At 42.3% G+C, this 15,540-nt stretch overlaps 1 protein-coding gene across 2 annotated transcripts in view; it reads left to right on the forward strand.

Annotated features, from left to right (window-relative positions):
* Positions 1-860: 860 nt before the first annotated feature.
* The window catches only part of GLCE (glucuronic acid epimerase), a 154,753-nt gene continuing 140,073 nt past the window's right edge, over positions 861-15,540 (forward strand). Inside the window, exon 1 of one of the 2 annotated variants that reach the window (XM_072615197.1) lies at positions 861-1,127. The gene's annotated coding sequence lies outside the window, so the exon portion shown is untranslated. The remainder of the gene's footprint in view (positions 1,128-15,540) is intronic. The other variant, XM_072615206.1, reaches the window with a different exon arrangement.

The following is a 15,540-nucleotide window of genomic DNA, read 5'->3' on the forward strand; positions in this document are numbered from 1 at the left end:
CAGACACACACACAGACACAGACACAGACACACACAGACACAGACACACACACACGCACACACAGACACACACAAGAAACACACAGACACACGCACAGACACACGCACACAGACACACACACACACGCACACACAGACACACACACGCACACACACGCACACACACACAGACACACACACACTCACACACACAGACACACACACAGACACACACACATGCACACACGCACACAGACACACACACGCACACACAGACACACACGCACACACACACACAGACAGACACACACACACGCACGCACACACGCACGCACACACGGAACTCCTGGGGGTGCCAGGAGGGCGGTGCGGGCGCCCAGGGCGGGGCCAGGGCGGAGCAGATGCCCAGGCAGGTGAGGAGGAGCCCTCAAAGGGGGAAGGGAGAGACAAAGAGGGCCGTGAGCCGGGCGGGAAAGAACAATGGCCCCGCTAATTGGCTGGGGGTTGGGACGGGGGGGGGGGCGGAGAGCGGGGGGCGCTTTATAGACGGAAGAAGACAGGGGGACCAAGTCTCATTTCTAGAGGCAGCTGCCACGCTTCCCTGGGACGCCTCACGCCGGGAGCCTCAGGTGTGTCTACGACGGCCGAGAAGCTCCACCCCAAGTTAGGCTACCTGAAGGGTGGACTCCGCCACAATGGGGTACCTCTCTCCCGCCTCGTATTGTCAACCACCTATCCCCACCCCCTCCAATTTCACCTTCTCGCGAAAGCCTATTGGAGGATGGTGGCCCCGCCTCCCCTCCTTTCCAATTGGCCGGAGGAGGCTCCGAGTCCCTCCTCCCCTAGAATCGCCGCTGATTGGTGAGCGAGCCCGTCGATCCGATTTCCCCGCCTACCCCCGCCGGCTCCGCCCTTTCCCCGGGCTGGGATCTCGCGGGAAGAGCGGCGGCCGCGGCGGTGGCGACGGCTGGCTAGCGGAGCTTGGTGTCCAGGCTGCGGGCGGAGCGGGGGACTTTCTGCTCAGCCGGGCGCTTCCTCCCGGAGAAGCCGGAGCGAGCTGCGGCAGCCGCAGGCCTGGGCCGCCCCTCCTCCGCCTGCTCCTCGCCGGGGCTCCTCGCTGCTCTCGCGCGCTCTCCGGAGAGGCTCAGGTATAGCAGGAACTGGGGAGCCGGGGAGCCGGGGCCGGGGGCGGGCGGGGAAGGGAGCGCGCTGTCGCTGACAGCCCTGCAGCCAGCCCGGGCGCCCAGGGGCGGGCGACACCGGGAGCGGCTGCGGGGTCCCGGCTTCGCGGGCTCCCGCCTGGGCTGTGGGAGAGCCGGGAGCGGGGCGTGCGGGGCGTGCGGAGTCCCGTGGCTTGGGGGCATCCTGGCCGCGTCCGGGACGGGGGCCGCCCGCGCCCAGGTGAGGCGACTCGAGGGTTCCCTCCCTCTGCGCCCCGCGGGGCACCCGGGGGCGGCGGCGTCTTGCAGGGGGTACCCCCCGAGGGGTCCGGGCGGGCCCCGGAGGCCAGGTGGTCGGGGCGTGGGCAGCGAGCGCTCCGGCCAGACGCGCTCCGGGGCGAGCCTTGGGGACCCCTGGCCAGGGCAGGGGCTCGGCAGCGCGAGTAGCTGCGGGGTGCTGGGCTTCCTGCGGGTGAAGACACTTAGACCCAGAGCCAGCCACCAGAAGAGAAAGGGGGAACTTCGGGGATGACTCGAGCGCCGTCGCTGCCACACGAGGTTTTCTTTCGAGGTTTTTCTTGACTGATTTAATTTGCGGTGCTCTTGGTGGCAGCCCTTCTGACTTAATGCGATGCCCCGGTGCTTTGGTTTGCCCGTTTTCTGTTTGTTTGGCTCTCTTTAAAGAAGAAACTTCCCTGGAGGAAAAATGAGCCCCGGGTGAAGCGTGGCGTGGCGGAAAATAAATACGCATGCCGCCCCTTAGAGCACGGACCCGAAGTTTGGGCAACTGGACAGACGTGATGCCTGCCAAGGCTTACCTGCTTTAGCGCTTTCTTTTCCTTCGTGGCAGTGGCAAGCGTCACCCTTGCTCTGGGTTTTAGGAGAACTTGAAACAGCATCCAGGGTGGTCCTGGTCCTTGGAAAGTATTTGGTAAGGTGGAAGAAATCCAGAAAATCTATTTTAAAGAGTGCTCAGCAGCAGAAAGTTTGCCTTACTTTTAAGCCTTTTATGTTCAGTTTTCCTTTCTTGCAACCCAGCAATATCTGAGTGGTTTTATAACTAATATTCAGCACTTTTGAGCCTTATGTTCAGTTTTGCATTGTTATAACTCAGCAGTGTCTGAATGGTTTATATAACTATGAAATGGTTATAGGACATTTCTGCCAGTGAATATAAAGTAAATCTACTGGTTATTCATAATAAACAATGAGAGAACCTAACTGGAAGTTTTTTAAAAAAAAAAGTTCTCCTTTTATGAAAGCAGGAGGAATGTCCAGTAAACACTCACCTAAGAGACTTGCTCAAAAAAGTAACTGTTGCAGCTTTCTGTTACAGAATATCAGTTAGCTCTTCTGTATCTACAATGCTGCATAAGTAACTGATGCTTGAAGGCCATCAGAGAAAGATTGGACTATGTTCAATGGAATTTCAGTGTTGGGTTTGTTTTTTTTTTTTAAAGAAAAAAGTGTTTAATTCTTGGAAAATTAGTCATTTCAGTGTTATATATGAGATACTTCAGTTAGTTAGAACAACCTATTCCACCACCACCCCCAGCAGTTAAGAATAATTTGGATCTTAGTGTATTGTCTTTTCACACATGATGCTGAGTTTTGTTTAGTCCCAGCGTTGAAATAATGGAAATCCACCAAGGCAGGACTTCTCAAAGTTTTTGGTTGAGGACCTGTTAACACTCTAGGACCTCAAAGAGCTTTTGCTTTTGTGGAATATGTCTATCAGTATTTATCATGTTAAAAATTAAAACATTTTAGTATTATTATGAGAAGCATTTGACCTGAGACCCCAGAAATGATCTTGTGGACTAGCACTTTGAGAACTGCTGCTTAGAGGTATCTTATAAACAGTGTGAATGTTTTCTAGGCCATTTTGCTTTGTTGTTAGAATTGGTATGTTTCTGTAGGAATAAAAAGTATTGTTTTAGTGCCTTTTTTTTTTAAAGCAGAAAGCCATATATTTAGAACTTGAATTTAACTTGAAAGTTTCTTGTACAGAATGTGTATTTCACATTTAAGGGGAAAAAGGCACTGTAAATTTAAATAGTTAATTCAGTGACTGCCCAATCAAGATTTTGAAATAAACTTTTTAGTTATAAAAACCAATAAGATAAGCAATAGTTTTAAGTCTTAGTTAAACCCTGTTGCTCCCCTTATATTTGCTCAATGAGGAAAAATTTTGTTTACAAAGTTTTATTAAAGGAGAAGTTTCAGTGTTAGAGAATATTTAAAATATATACTCTTGGATTTGATTATTTAAAATAAATCTTTGGTCATCCTTATTTTCTTGGATATTCTTAATTGGTAATTAACAATATTTGGACTTGAAATGATATTCTTGAAAGAGATAATTAGGACTTGCATCTTTATTGTCTTAATAAAGCAAAGTTTACATGAATAAAATTTGTTCAGTTAAACAATATATGCATCTGACAGTTTTTTTAATCTTTTATGAATAAGATATGAAGTTTGTTTTGTTTCACACTCGTTACTAAAATGGTAGTGCCTAAAGAAATAACAATATCCTCTGAATTAAAAAAAAAAACAAGTGGAGATAAATGTGGGCTAAGCTCAGCCTTGAGATTTCATTGGTAAGTGAATCCTCATGAGGAACCACCCTCTTCCAATGCACCTTCTTTGCAACTCAGTTTTGAAGTTGCTTGGTGGGACTGATTGTTGCCCTGGGTCCCACAAACAGTTGGAAATTGGGGCTTTACCCTTGCTCTTCCATTCTCATAGATGAAGCCTCCATCCACTACACCAAGCTGCCTTTACAGTTGAATATCATAAGGTAATTTTCCCGTTTTGAATAGTATACAGGGTAGAAAGGTAAACAGATGGCAGATGTCACTTCCTTTTTGACTTGCAGCTTTTTCTTAAAGATGAAATTGGTTTTGTGTAATTCAGTATGACTTAGTGGGAAGGTTGTTGAACTTGCCTTCAAGAAAGTCCTGAATTTGAACCTTGACTGACAATTTCCCAGGTAAATGAGCATGGTCAAGTTACTAGACTTCTTTATTTATAAAATAAGAATAAAAACTATAGCACTTGCCCTGGTAGGCTTGTTTTGAAGATCAAATAATAATTTATATGTAAATGCTTACTACCTTTAAAGTTCTCCAGGTACTTTCTGAGGATAAGTGCAGGATTTTGAGACTTGGGTTCAGAAGAAGCTTTGCCCCTTCGGAGACCTGGGTGATCTTGGGGAAGTCCCTTTAGCTCTTTGGATCTCAGTGTTCTCATCTGTAAAGGAGTGGCATAGACTAGAGGACCCCAAGGTCCCTTCCAGGTTTTAGTCTTTGGTCCTGTGAACAGCTCTGGAAAGTAAGCATGATACAGGAATTTCCCCTCCGTTATCTGTGGAGGTAGAAGAAAAGATGAAGTGAACTGCTCATAGTAGTATATAACTAGTAAGTGTTAGATTTGGGATTTGAATCTAAATCTTTCTCATTTTGAGTTGAGTAATTTTATTCCCCCACCATATCCTGCTAACTTATAAAAAATTCAGTGGGCTAGTCTTTGAGGAAGTATGTTGAGTTTGTACTTTGAGTAGCTGTTGGAATATTTAAGTGGAAATAGGCAGCAGGTAGAGATATGATATTGGATCTTGGAAAGGAGTGTGGTGCTGGTGAGGTAGATGTGGACTGAACTTGATTATGGGACAGAATAAAATTGGAGAGGGGACTTTGGGGGCATACCCATAATTGTTGATATTATCAGTAGGGTACTTTAAAGTTTATCTGCTGCAGTTGTGTCCAACTCTTTGTGACCCCTTTTTGGGGTTTTTTTGACAAAGATACTGGAGTTGTTTGCCATTTTCTTCTCCAGCTCATTTTGCAGATGAAGAAACTGAGACAAACAGGGTTAAATGACTTGCCCAGGGTCACAGAGCTAGTAAATGTCTTAGACTGGATTTGAACTTGAGGTTTCCTGACCAGTTGCCATGTTAAAATTTATAAAATCCTTTAAATCAGTGGTGTCAAATTCAAATAGAAACATATGCTTACTTAGAAAATCACAAATTCACATTATCTGTGTTGCATTATATTTTTATTTATTTTGTTAAACATTTCTCAATTACATTTTAATTTGTTTAGGACCTTGAATTGGACACCTCTCTGTCTTACACACATAGGTGCATTTAATTAAAGTAGGTGTCTAAGGCGTTTTCCCCACTTTACAAATGAGAAAAATAGAGCTTAGGAACATTTAGTTATTTGTTCATGGTCAGATACTTTTCAAGTGTAAGAGATAATATTTAAACCCAGTTCTCTCCATTGAAATTGAAAATAGAACCCAGACATCTGGGTTCCAAGTCTGTCTTGGTCACAGTAAAGATACTGGGGGAGAGCTGTTAGGGAATTCAAAATCTCTGGGCTAAGAAGAACCAAGATGGTCTAGGGTCACAAATTGAAAAAAGGGAGAATTTGAAGAAGGAGGTACTGGTCCACAGTGTGGAATGTTAAAGGGGTCATGGAAATTGAGGATTGAAAAGGGGCATGACATTTAAACTTAACAAGTAGCTTCACCTACCTCCTTTAAAAAGCAAGTCTTCATTAACTGTACCCTTCACCGGTCTCTTCCTTTTTTGAGTCTGCTGCAGTGGTCCGGTTTAGCACTTGAGTCTTCATTTTTGCCTCTGTTAGTTTTGTATTCCCATCATAACATATTTTCATCCTTAGCCTTGCATTGGCCACATAAGTCATTAATTCCTGCTTGATGCGGTAAAGATAATGCTATTAATTATGTACTATAAAAACATCTAATATACTAAAATGTTTGAAACTGGTTTAGAGCATAAGATTTTGTTAGCTTGCAGCCTCCAAGCCACATGTAACCCTCCAGGTCCCCAAGGGTGGCTCTTTGAATCCAGACTTCAAAGAATATATCCCCTTATCCGTACATTTATCTTTTTTCCTCTTTAAAACAAGCAACATGTAATTCTTAATGGAACCTTTTTTTCTCCTCTGCTTTACCCACTTATCTATCTTAAAATATTAACTCCTCTCAGAAAATGGAAGACAGAGACAAAATCAAGTAGTCAGCATCCATTTAAGAGCCTACTATATGCCAGGTTCCCTGCTAAAAAGAGCACCCGCATTCGCTTCAGGCAGTGAGAAGGGTAGACTTTTCCTCCAGTTATTTGCATTGCATTTGGGGTCAGGAGACATGGGTTTATATCCTGCCTCTGGTACCACTGATTGCTAATGTTAGTCACTTAGCCTTTATTAAAGTGACTACTGTGAGCTGTGTGCAGGAGGTTACTGCAGTAAGGGCTGTAGAGGAACCTCAGAGTTGTAATTTGTATCTCTCTAACAGGATTTTGAAACATTAAAAAAAAATATGATCATGGAGAGGTTGGATTTCTTCCTTTGAGAACTGCCTATTTATGAGGAATGACTTCTGTTTTTAAAAATTTGAATCAGTTCCTTGTGATGAACTTTTATCAGAAAAGCTTGCTGTTGAGTTTTACTGCCCCCCCCCAGTTGCTTGCTTCCTTTATAATTTTAGTTGGTTGTATTTGTACAAAACCTTTTAAATTTCATGCAATCAAAATTGTTTGTTTTCTCTTCTGTAATTCCCTGTATCCCTTGTTTGATGATGAACTATTCTCCCGTCCGTGGATCTGAAAGGTTTCTTCATTGCCCCTCTAATTTATATTACCCTTTATGGCGTAAGTCATGTATCCTTTTGACCTATCTTTGTATATGGTATGAGGTGTTGGTCGGTTCTTGGTTTCTGCCATGCTGCTTTCCAATCTTCCGCAGCAGTTTTTTCAAATAGCAAGTTCTTAACCCTGTAGCTGGGGTTTTTGAGGTTATCATATCCTAACTGGACCACTGTGTTCTGTTGCTTTTGTGTGCTGTCTCGACTCTGTTTCCTTGATCAGCTTCTCTATTTCTCAACCGTTGCCAGATGGTTTTGATGATGGTTGATTATCTCATAGTAAAGTTTGATCTGTGATAATATGATTAGTAGCCTTTCTACAGTTATTTAAGTCTGGATTTCTTTCAAGAGAAGTTTATAGGTTTTCCTTAAGTGTTGTCAGTTAACAAGTTTGTTATCTAATCCATTTTAGTAGTTTTAAATGCTTCATCAGTTTTGCCATGTTGTAAACTTTTTGGATAGTATTGATTAGTAGAAATTAAGGGAAGATGATTTTTAAAAATCATTTGAAGCAAGTAAAGCCCATTTACTCTAACCTAAAGTGAAAGTCATAAGGAAAAGCTCCTTTCACTGGAACAAAGGTCATATTATAGATTCTAAATGTCCAAAACATTAGCTGAGTTGTGGGAGAAAGTTCACTAACCTACTGCGTGGGCAGAGCTGTCTGAGATATGGTATTGGACATTAGATTACAGGGCTAAAAATTAAAAAGGACCTAAAAATGATTGTTATCTGGCTAATGGCCCAGAAAGAAAAAGCAGGGTCTGGCAGCATTTGGCAGCAATTTTCTATAAGACAAGTGGCCTTAGCTCTTTTTATTATGGAATCGATTCTTTGACAATTGGGCCTAGTGCTGCTTCAATAAGGAAAGCCAAATTTTTGAAAATGAATAATATTTTATGGAAACTTCTGAAATACCAGGGAATATTCAACAGCAACTGGCAGTGGGGAAGGAAGAAAGTTTAAAGAAGAGGTAAAGGCTGAGAATCCAATATCTTTATATACTGTGTTCGAATGGCTTTAACCACTAGCTCACAGCTTCTCAGTGAAGTCATGAAAATTGTACCAAAACCATTAATGAGATGAAAATCTGTGCTTGAATAATTGAAAATAAAATCAAAGGGGCTTCTCCTATCTTTCAACCTCCCCCAAATAAAACTTGATAGCTTAAGAGATGAAAAGGTGGCTCTTTTTATATATTGTGCCTTTGTAAAATAAATTTTTCTTTAAAGTATGTCAGATTTTCAGTTCTTTTTCTGTTATACAGCCTATTATAAAGATCTGGGTTTTTCTTTTTTTTTTTTTCTTTTTTCCCTTTAATAAAGGTCTTTTGGAGCATGACTTGAACAGCACTGGAATATGAGGTAGAGCTGAGCAACAAGAATCAGAGAGATTATTTATATGCTTTGGATCTTTCATACATTTGGAAAAGGTCTTTGGGTTTTCTCTTAAACTTTATATCCTTCGATCCACAATTTTGAGATTGCCTTTGAGTTCTTTTTTCCATCCTATTTAATGTCCTATTTCAGGATATTCTCTTAAGTTACTGACTTGAACGTTTTTACTGCCAACAGAGATTAGTTTTTTTGTTATCAACCAAATTATTCGAAATATCTAGAGCAGTATTGTGACATAGTAGACAGAGTCAGACTCAAAGCCAGGAAGGCCTGGCCTCTGACATGTAACCTTGTGACCTTGGACCAGTCACTTGACTACTTAATGCTCTGGGCTGCTCTCTTAGACTTCAGAGAAGACTTCAATTTGTGTGGGTAAGCAGAATTTCCTCACCTGGGAGTTCTCATACCAGTGAAAATCACAGATCCAGGCTTTATCCTATCACGGGCCTGCATGACCTGTGGCCCAAAGGCCCTCCAAAGGATTTTGGGCAGTCCCCAGGTAAAATATACATTTTACTATACATCCCTCTACATTTTTCTGGGGCCATCCCTAGGCTGCAGGTTGGGCAGGCCTGGCCTGTCAGGAATATGAAAGCCTGTTATCAGGCCCCTCCATATCTTAAGGACCATGAAGCTGAAAAATTCCTGAAGTTGAGAAAGGTGGTCAGACTCAACATCCTCAGAGCATCACCAGTGGTCATTCTTGTGACCTTACTAAATATCCCTGCTGTTTGGACCTTGACTTTGTACTCTGACCTGGGTTCTGGGTCTTTATGATTCCATATATTGATCTCAGTCTCCTTGATCAGTATTTGGTCTAGCCTCTATCCTCACCTCGCCTTTTTTTGTGTTCCACAACATACTTCTGGATTTTATCAATTGTCTCTTCTTTGGCTTATCATTCTGCTGTGTCTGCAGTTGTAGCATTCCCCAAAGCTCTGTACCGCTCAATTCCTCCTGGCCAGCAGCCCTCCCAGAAGTCATTCTTTGCTCTGGTTTGGCCCTCTATCCTTGGCGTCACAGAGGGAACCTTGAAACCTTCACTTCAATGTTATATGCCTTATTATCTCCTCTATGTTTTCTTGTTTTGCGGCTGCCCTCTAGTGGCTCCGTCTGTCACTGCCCCACTTATGGCACTAAGGTAACCAATTAACTCAGTATAATAACAACAATCCACGTTTTTTTAGAGCTTTAAATATTCCCTGTGGGCCAGACAGCACTAGTTCCGCAGAGACTTGGATTCTTTTTTTGGACGGAGGGAGGGGTTTTTTTTTGTTTTTTGATAAATATATACCATGTGGCTTGAAACCCCCACTATGGAAGTGGGAACTTTTAAATTCAACTGAGGCCGGGGGTTTCCAGATATTCAGTTATTATTTTTCTGACAAAAACCTAGGTGTATAATACAATCAGCAAAAGTGTTATGTGAAACAAAGCTGGAATTTTTTCCATTCCAAGCAATCTTTCCACCATGTTAGTCTTATTTCCATTTTTTCTTCTTTGGGAAGAAAGCTTTCCCCCTTCCAGGTTCCCTCCTAGAAACTGGCATCCCAGCCACAAGCTCTGGCCCTTAGAACTCTTGGAAGTCTTTCTGCTGTGTCTGCAGTTGTAGCATTCCACAAAGCTCTGAACGGCTCCTGCTGGCCAGTAGCCCACCCAGAAGTCATTCTGTGCCTGTGCTCTGGCTTGGCTCTTCATCCTTGGCATGTCATCCCCTCTGTTCTGGTTCTAGTCTGCTCCGTGGACCTCTTGTCTTCTCTTCCCTGTGGCCTTGCTGTTTCTTCACTATACTTCTATCCCTCTGCTGCTGGTATGGTGCCTTGTGGGAATTTGAAGTTTTGGCCCCCTGATCTCAGGGAGCTGGTGCCTCAAAGGCACATGTAATAGTAGTCCCTGACAGGTTAGGCATGTGCTTGCTTGCTGTCCTAGCCCTTGTGAAATGGAGGCTTCTCCTTATACTGTAAGGTCCTCCATTATAGTGTGAGCTGCTTGTAAGCAGAGGCTATCTTTTTCCTTTCTTTGTGTCCTTAGCACAGTGTCTGGCACACAGTAGGCCCTCAATTAGTGGGGGTCAATTAGTGTTTAACCCACCTTACCTGACCCTTTGATGTCATATCTACTGAAGTTTACAGTGTCCTGGTAACCATCCATAGCAACATGCATTTCCTGTTATTTTTTTTTTCTGTTTCTTAGAATGTTAGAACTGGAAAGCATGTGACAATCTTCTATAATGTAGTTCTCTCTGTTTTTGCAGATGAGGAAACTGAGGCCTAGAAAGAAAAAAGGAGTTGTTCAGGGATCTGCTGCTAAATAAGTAGGTTCAGAATTGGCATTAGAATTCAAACTTCAAAATTAACATTTCCATGTTATTTCACTGTCCCTTGACATTCGAAGCAGTTAGGGACACAGGACACCTGGGAATGTGAAAAACTGAAAAACCCTAGCCCCCCCTCCAAGCTTTTATTCTTAATAATTACAGTTTTATTTAACGTGCAAAACAAGTAAAACAACACACTGTGCCCATAAAAAGTTTCTGTGGGAGGGAGTTCAGTGTCTTGCATGCGCTGCAGAGTCTTTGAAGCCGCAGTGTAGCTGCAAGTGCTCCGTGGATTTCCTTCTCCTATGAAAACTATATGATACAATGATCATAGTGGAACAAACATCATGTGATTGAGTCTGGATGTCAGAGGGATGAAGTGGAACTAATCTCAGAGCGTTTTGCACATAGGGCACCAAAACTTTTAGCAAAATTTAACTGCTCATAATAAGTTTATGTATAGTATGGTAGTAAATGGTAAAACAGATTAATTATATACAGTATTTATGCATTTATACTTACTAATTTTTTAAAGTTTTCTTTGCATATGTGCATTGTCTGTGATTTTCTGAAGTACACCACAAATCTCCAAAAATTCCCCTTTATTGTTAGCCAACTCATGAATAACCTAACTTCTGAATGTGAAACCTGAAAGGGACCTCAGAGGCCATCTAAGCAAGCTACTTCATTCTACAGACAAGGAAGGTGAGACACAGCGAAGCAAAGGTTTTTGTTCAAGGTCACATAGCAAACAGTGGAGGTAGAATTTGAACCCAGGTACTCTGACTATAGAGTCTGTGCTCTGTTAAAAACAACAGCAAACCAAGTTCATTTTCCCAAAGGAAACAGGAATTTAATTAGTTCTTGTTTTGGAAATGCCACAGACTGTATTTGGAGTCCTTCTGAAATATGAGGCATAAGTATCCTCCTTAAAGTAAAATGTTTTCCTTTCATGTGGTAGTCTCCCCCACATCTTCTAAAAAAAAACCCAGTCTGTATAAAAAGATGAAACTTAAGAGGTTATTGGCTTCCAAGTGACTTGGTTGTTTAAGAAAGATCAGACTGTTCTCTTCACTGAAGGATTTCAAAATGGAGAACTGAGTATGTTCTCTGTGTGAGGAATAGCCAGGGTAGATGGACATGGGAAAATGAAGGATAGGGACCACCTCAGTGGTCCAGTTTCACTGAAGTATGCAAAAGTGGAATGTGAAATAAGTCTAGAAAGGTAAGTGGAGGCAAGGTAGTGTAGGACCTAATATTTAAGTCAGGATAAAGTATACATATTTTTCCCCCAAAGGCAAATAGGGATATGCTAGACCAGAGTCAGACCTGGACTTTGGGAAGATGTCTTTTGAAGTCATCAGAGAGTATGAATTAGAAAGTGGGAAAAATTAGCAGCAGTGAGACCAGTTGGGAAGTTATTAAGATAAGCAAAAGGTGATGAATCTTGAACTCTAGAAGGGTGGCTGTGGAATTTAGAGAAGGAAGCAGATGGCAGGGGACCCGGTCGGTTTAAGATATATTATGGAGGTATAGTGATGAGGCTTGGGAACTGATAGAAGTGAGATGAAGTAGAGGGTTAAAGATGACTGTGATAATAAGATTAGGTTCCTGAGAAGGGTCAAATGGAGGAACCAGAAGAAAGAGTAGGTTTACAGGAGAAGCTGGGTGTTAGGAAGGGCGGGGTTTAAATCCTGTCACTTATTAGCTATGTGACCATGGGACTAGAGTTCAGATTTCTACCTTAGTAACTGTCGGTAAGTCATGTCACCCTCTGGGGATGAGGTGGAAATAGGTGAATTTTAAGGTCTCTTCTAGTTTTAAATCCTTTATCCTGACACCCAGTCTGGTGATTTTTCTCTTCCATAGTAAGAAATTGTTGAAAAGTTCTGAATAATAGAATAATATACAAAAGTATCATTATAAAAATCTACATTAAAATTTTAAATTAATTTTTTTATCATTTACAAAGTATGACATTGAAAGTTTAATGTATAAACACATAATGAATTTTATTTTCTAGCCCATGAACTATAGAGATCAATTAAACTAAATGACTTTTCAGTTATCAGAGTAATATGGACGTGGCAAAAAGCTGTTCTTTATAGAACTCATTTACGAATGAAGCAAACACATTTTTATTACATCACAAGCCTATAGATTTTCTAATTATGGAGACTCATCTAACTTATGTGAAGACTTGCCTTGAGGAGGAGGTAGATGTAGTATATGTATTATTCTTTAGAAAGATGTATTACCATCATATTTGAGGATGTATTGTACTATATGAGGTAACTTTAGACAATTGAATTTGGTCCTACAAAGGCAAGGCTGTATAGTATTATCGTCTTTGCCTTTACTCTTACGTTCCTAACTTTCTTCTTCTCCAGCTGCATTCTGCCCATTAAGACGAATGAATCCTCCCCTCCCCTCAAAAAAATTTTCTTTAAAACTATGTCCTGCTTTGGTATATATGGGTAGTAATAGAGTTTGGGAGGTCATAGGATTTAGAAATGGAAGGCACCTTAGAAATTATCTAATCAGACCTTCTCATTTTATAGATGAAGGTATTACTGCTGAAAAAAAGGTGAAGTGATGTGCCACACGTCACACAAATGGTGGGGCTAAGAACAAATATGCTACCTCCATAGTATATATCGCATTCTCCCTATCCTTTCCCTTAATATAACCAGTACTTTAATTCAGACCCTCAGTGCCTCTTGTCTGGACTATTGTAATATCTTCCCAATTGGTTTCCTTTTCTGCTGTCTTTCTCTCCAATCTGTCCTCCATTCAACTGCCAAGTTAGCATTCCTAAAACACTGGTCTGACCACATTACTCCTCTACTCGAGAAACTCCTGTGGTTCCTCATTGCAGTTTGTCCAAAGATTTTAGAGAACTGTCTAGAATTTTACTAATAAAGTAACTAAGATACTCATTCCTTTGCTCTAACAATCCCACTGCTAAGCAGACTAGACTAGTTGGTTGTGTGTGGGTGTGGGTGTGGTGTGTGTATAGGGGTGTGATGTATAAAGAGAGTCTCTTCTCCCCCCTCCCTTACCTCCTCTTTCCACTTCCCCCTTCCTCTTTTCTTTCCATTCCCTTCCTCTCTCCCTCCTGTCCTCCTTTGCCCCTCCCCCATACCTGAAAACAACATAGATGTCCATTGATTGAAGAATGACTAAGCAGATTGTGGTATATAAATGTAATAACCATTGCTGTTTTATAATTCTACTAAAATTGGAGGGTAGAGTTACTTTAAGAAGTGCATCTGAGCTCTTACATAAAACTCTTCCATACATATCTAAAAAGTGCAGCAGATTGAGTACTGATTGGAAATCCAAGAAAAAATTACAGTGAGTCATTTTTTTAACTAAGGGCAGCATAGGGAGACCCATAGGTCTCTGGAACGCTGGGAACCAGGTTTAGCTAGTAATACCCACATGAAACGTTCTGTCCCTGGCAGAGCTATGCATTGAAGCAAAAATGAGGTCCCTGATCCAACATAGACGGACCTGACCTCTTATGCCTGTTGTAGAATCATGTGCCAACTGGCAGCTCTCTAGCTCACTACCCAGGCTGATTGAGGAGGGATCTGTGTTAGTGGTGATTTTCTAGGTTGAGCATCTAGGGTGTGTACTAAGCTATAAACAAGTTCAGAAGTAAGTCGCAGCTAGGTAGGGACCTTTTTTTTTGTTTTGCTAATTCACTTATTTTTAGTTTTCAACATTCACTTCCATAAGATTTTGAGTTTCAGATTTTCTCCACTTCCCTCTCCTCCTCCCCTCCCCTAAAGAGCATGCAGTCTGTTATGGGCTCTACTTATGCATTCATATTAAACATCTTTTCACATTAATCATGATATAAAGAAGAATTAGAACTACTGGAAGAAACCACGAGAAAGAAGAAACAAAACAACAAAAGAAAAAGAAAGCAAATAGTTGCTTCTACCTGCATTCAAACGCCAAGGTTCTTTCTCTGGATGTGAATGGCATTTTCCATTGTGAGTCTTTTGGAGTTGTCTTTGATCCTTGCATTGCTGAGAAGAGCTAAATCTATCAAAGTCCGTCATGGCACAATGTAGGTATTACATTGTACACAATATTCTCCGCTTCTGCTCATTTCACTAGTCTTTCCAGGTTTTTCTGAAGTCGGCCTGCTCATCATTTCTTATACAATAGTACTCCACTACATTCATATGCCACAACTTGTTCAGCCATTCCCCAATTGATGGACATCCTCTCAATTTCCAGTTTTTGGCCCCCACAAAAAGAGCTGCTATAAATATTTTTGTACTTGGTGGAGACTCTTGTTTCCAAGAGTGGTATGGAGTATCGGTTCCAATTCCCATCCCATTCTGAAGCCTGCTCTGAATTCTAGACTAAAAGGGAGTGTGCAATTCTGTCACTCTGAACCAGCAGAACACTCCAGGTGTCTGATAGTGGCTAATTAACCAGCAGCAGTCTACTGTTCCTCCAACCTGTCAGGCCTAGAGGCCTAAGGGCTTCCCGAGTCTTACCTTACCTATCGCAGGTCTTCGGCTGGCCAAACCGGATAAACGTATGAGAGAAGAGACTTTCCAGAGTCGAACGAGGGTTAGGCTTTATTCAGGGTCTTGGTTACATGTGCAGGGGGAATTCTTCCTGAGGAGAGAGGAATCTCCCAAGGAGGCAAAGATCTTACAGTAAGAGAATGGAAGCGGGAGAGGGAGAGGGGAGAGGGAAGAGAGAAGAGAGGAGAGAGGGAAGAGGGAAGAGGGGCTTTCTGTCCTCTAAGGGCCCCTCAGCGCTAATAGTGCCTTCAGGCTTTCCTGACCCTACTTAAGCTCTCGCGCCGCATAGTTTGCACGTGAATATCAGGCATGCTCTCAGCCTTTTGTTAGTCAACAACAGGTGTGCTCAGACCCCGGGCCAATCTCGAGGGCAGGATGCTCTCCCCAGCACGTATCCCACGGAGAAGAGGCACAAGATAGCCTGGGTCTCACACCTCAATTCCCAGCTGTTCCCT

This window comes from Notamacropus eugenii, chromosome 1 (assembly GCF_028372415.1).
Source record: "Notamacropus eugenii isolate mMacEug1 chromosome 1, mMacEug1.pri_v2, whole genome shotgun sequence".
In the NCBI taxonomy this organism is placed as follows: Eukaryota; Metazoa; Chordata; class Mammalia; order Diprotodontia; family Macropodidae; genus Notamacropus; species Notamacropus eugenii.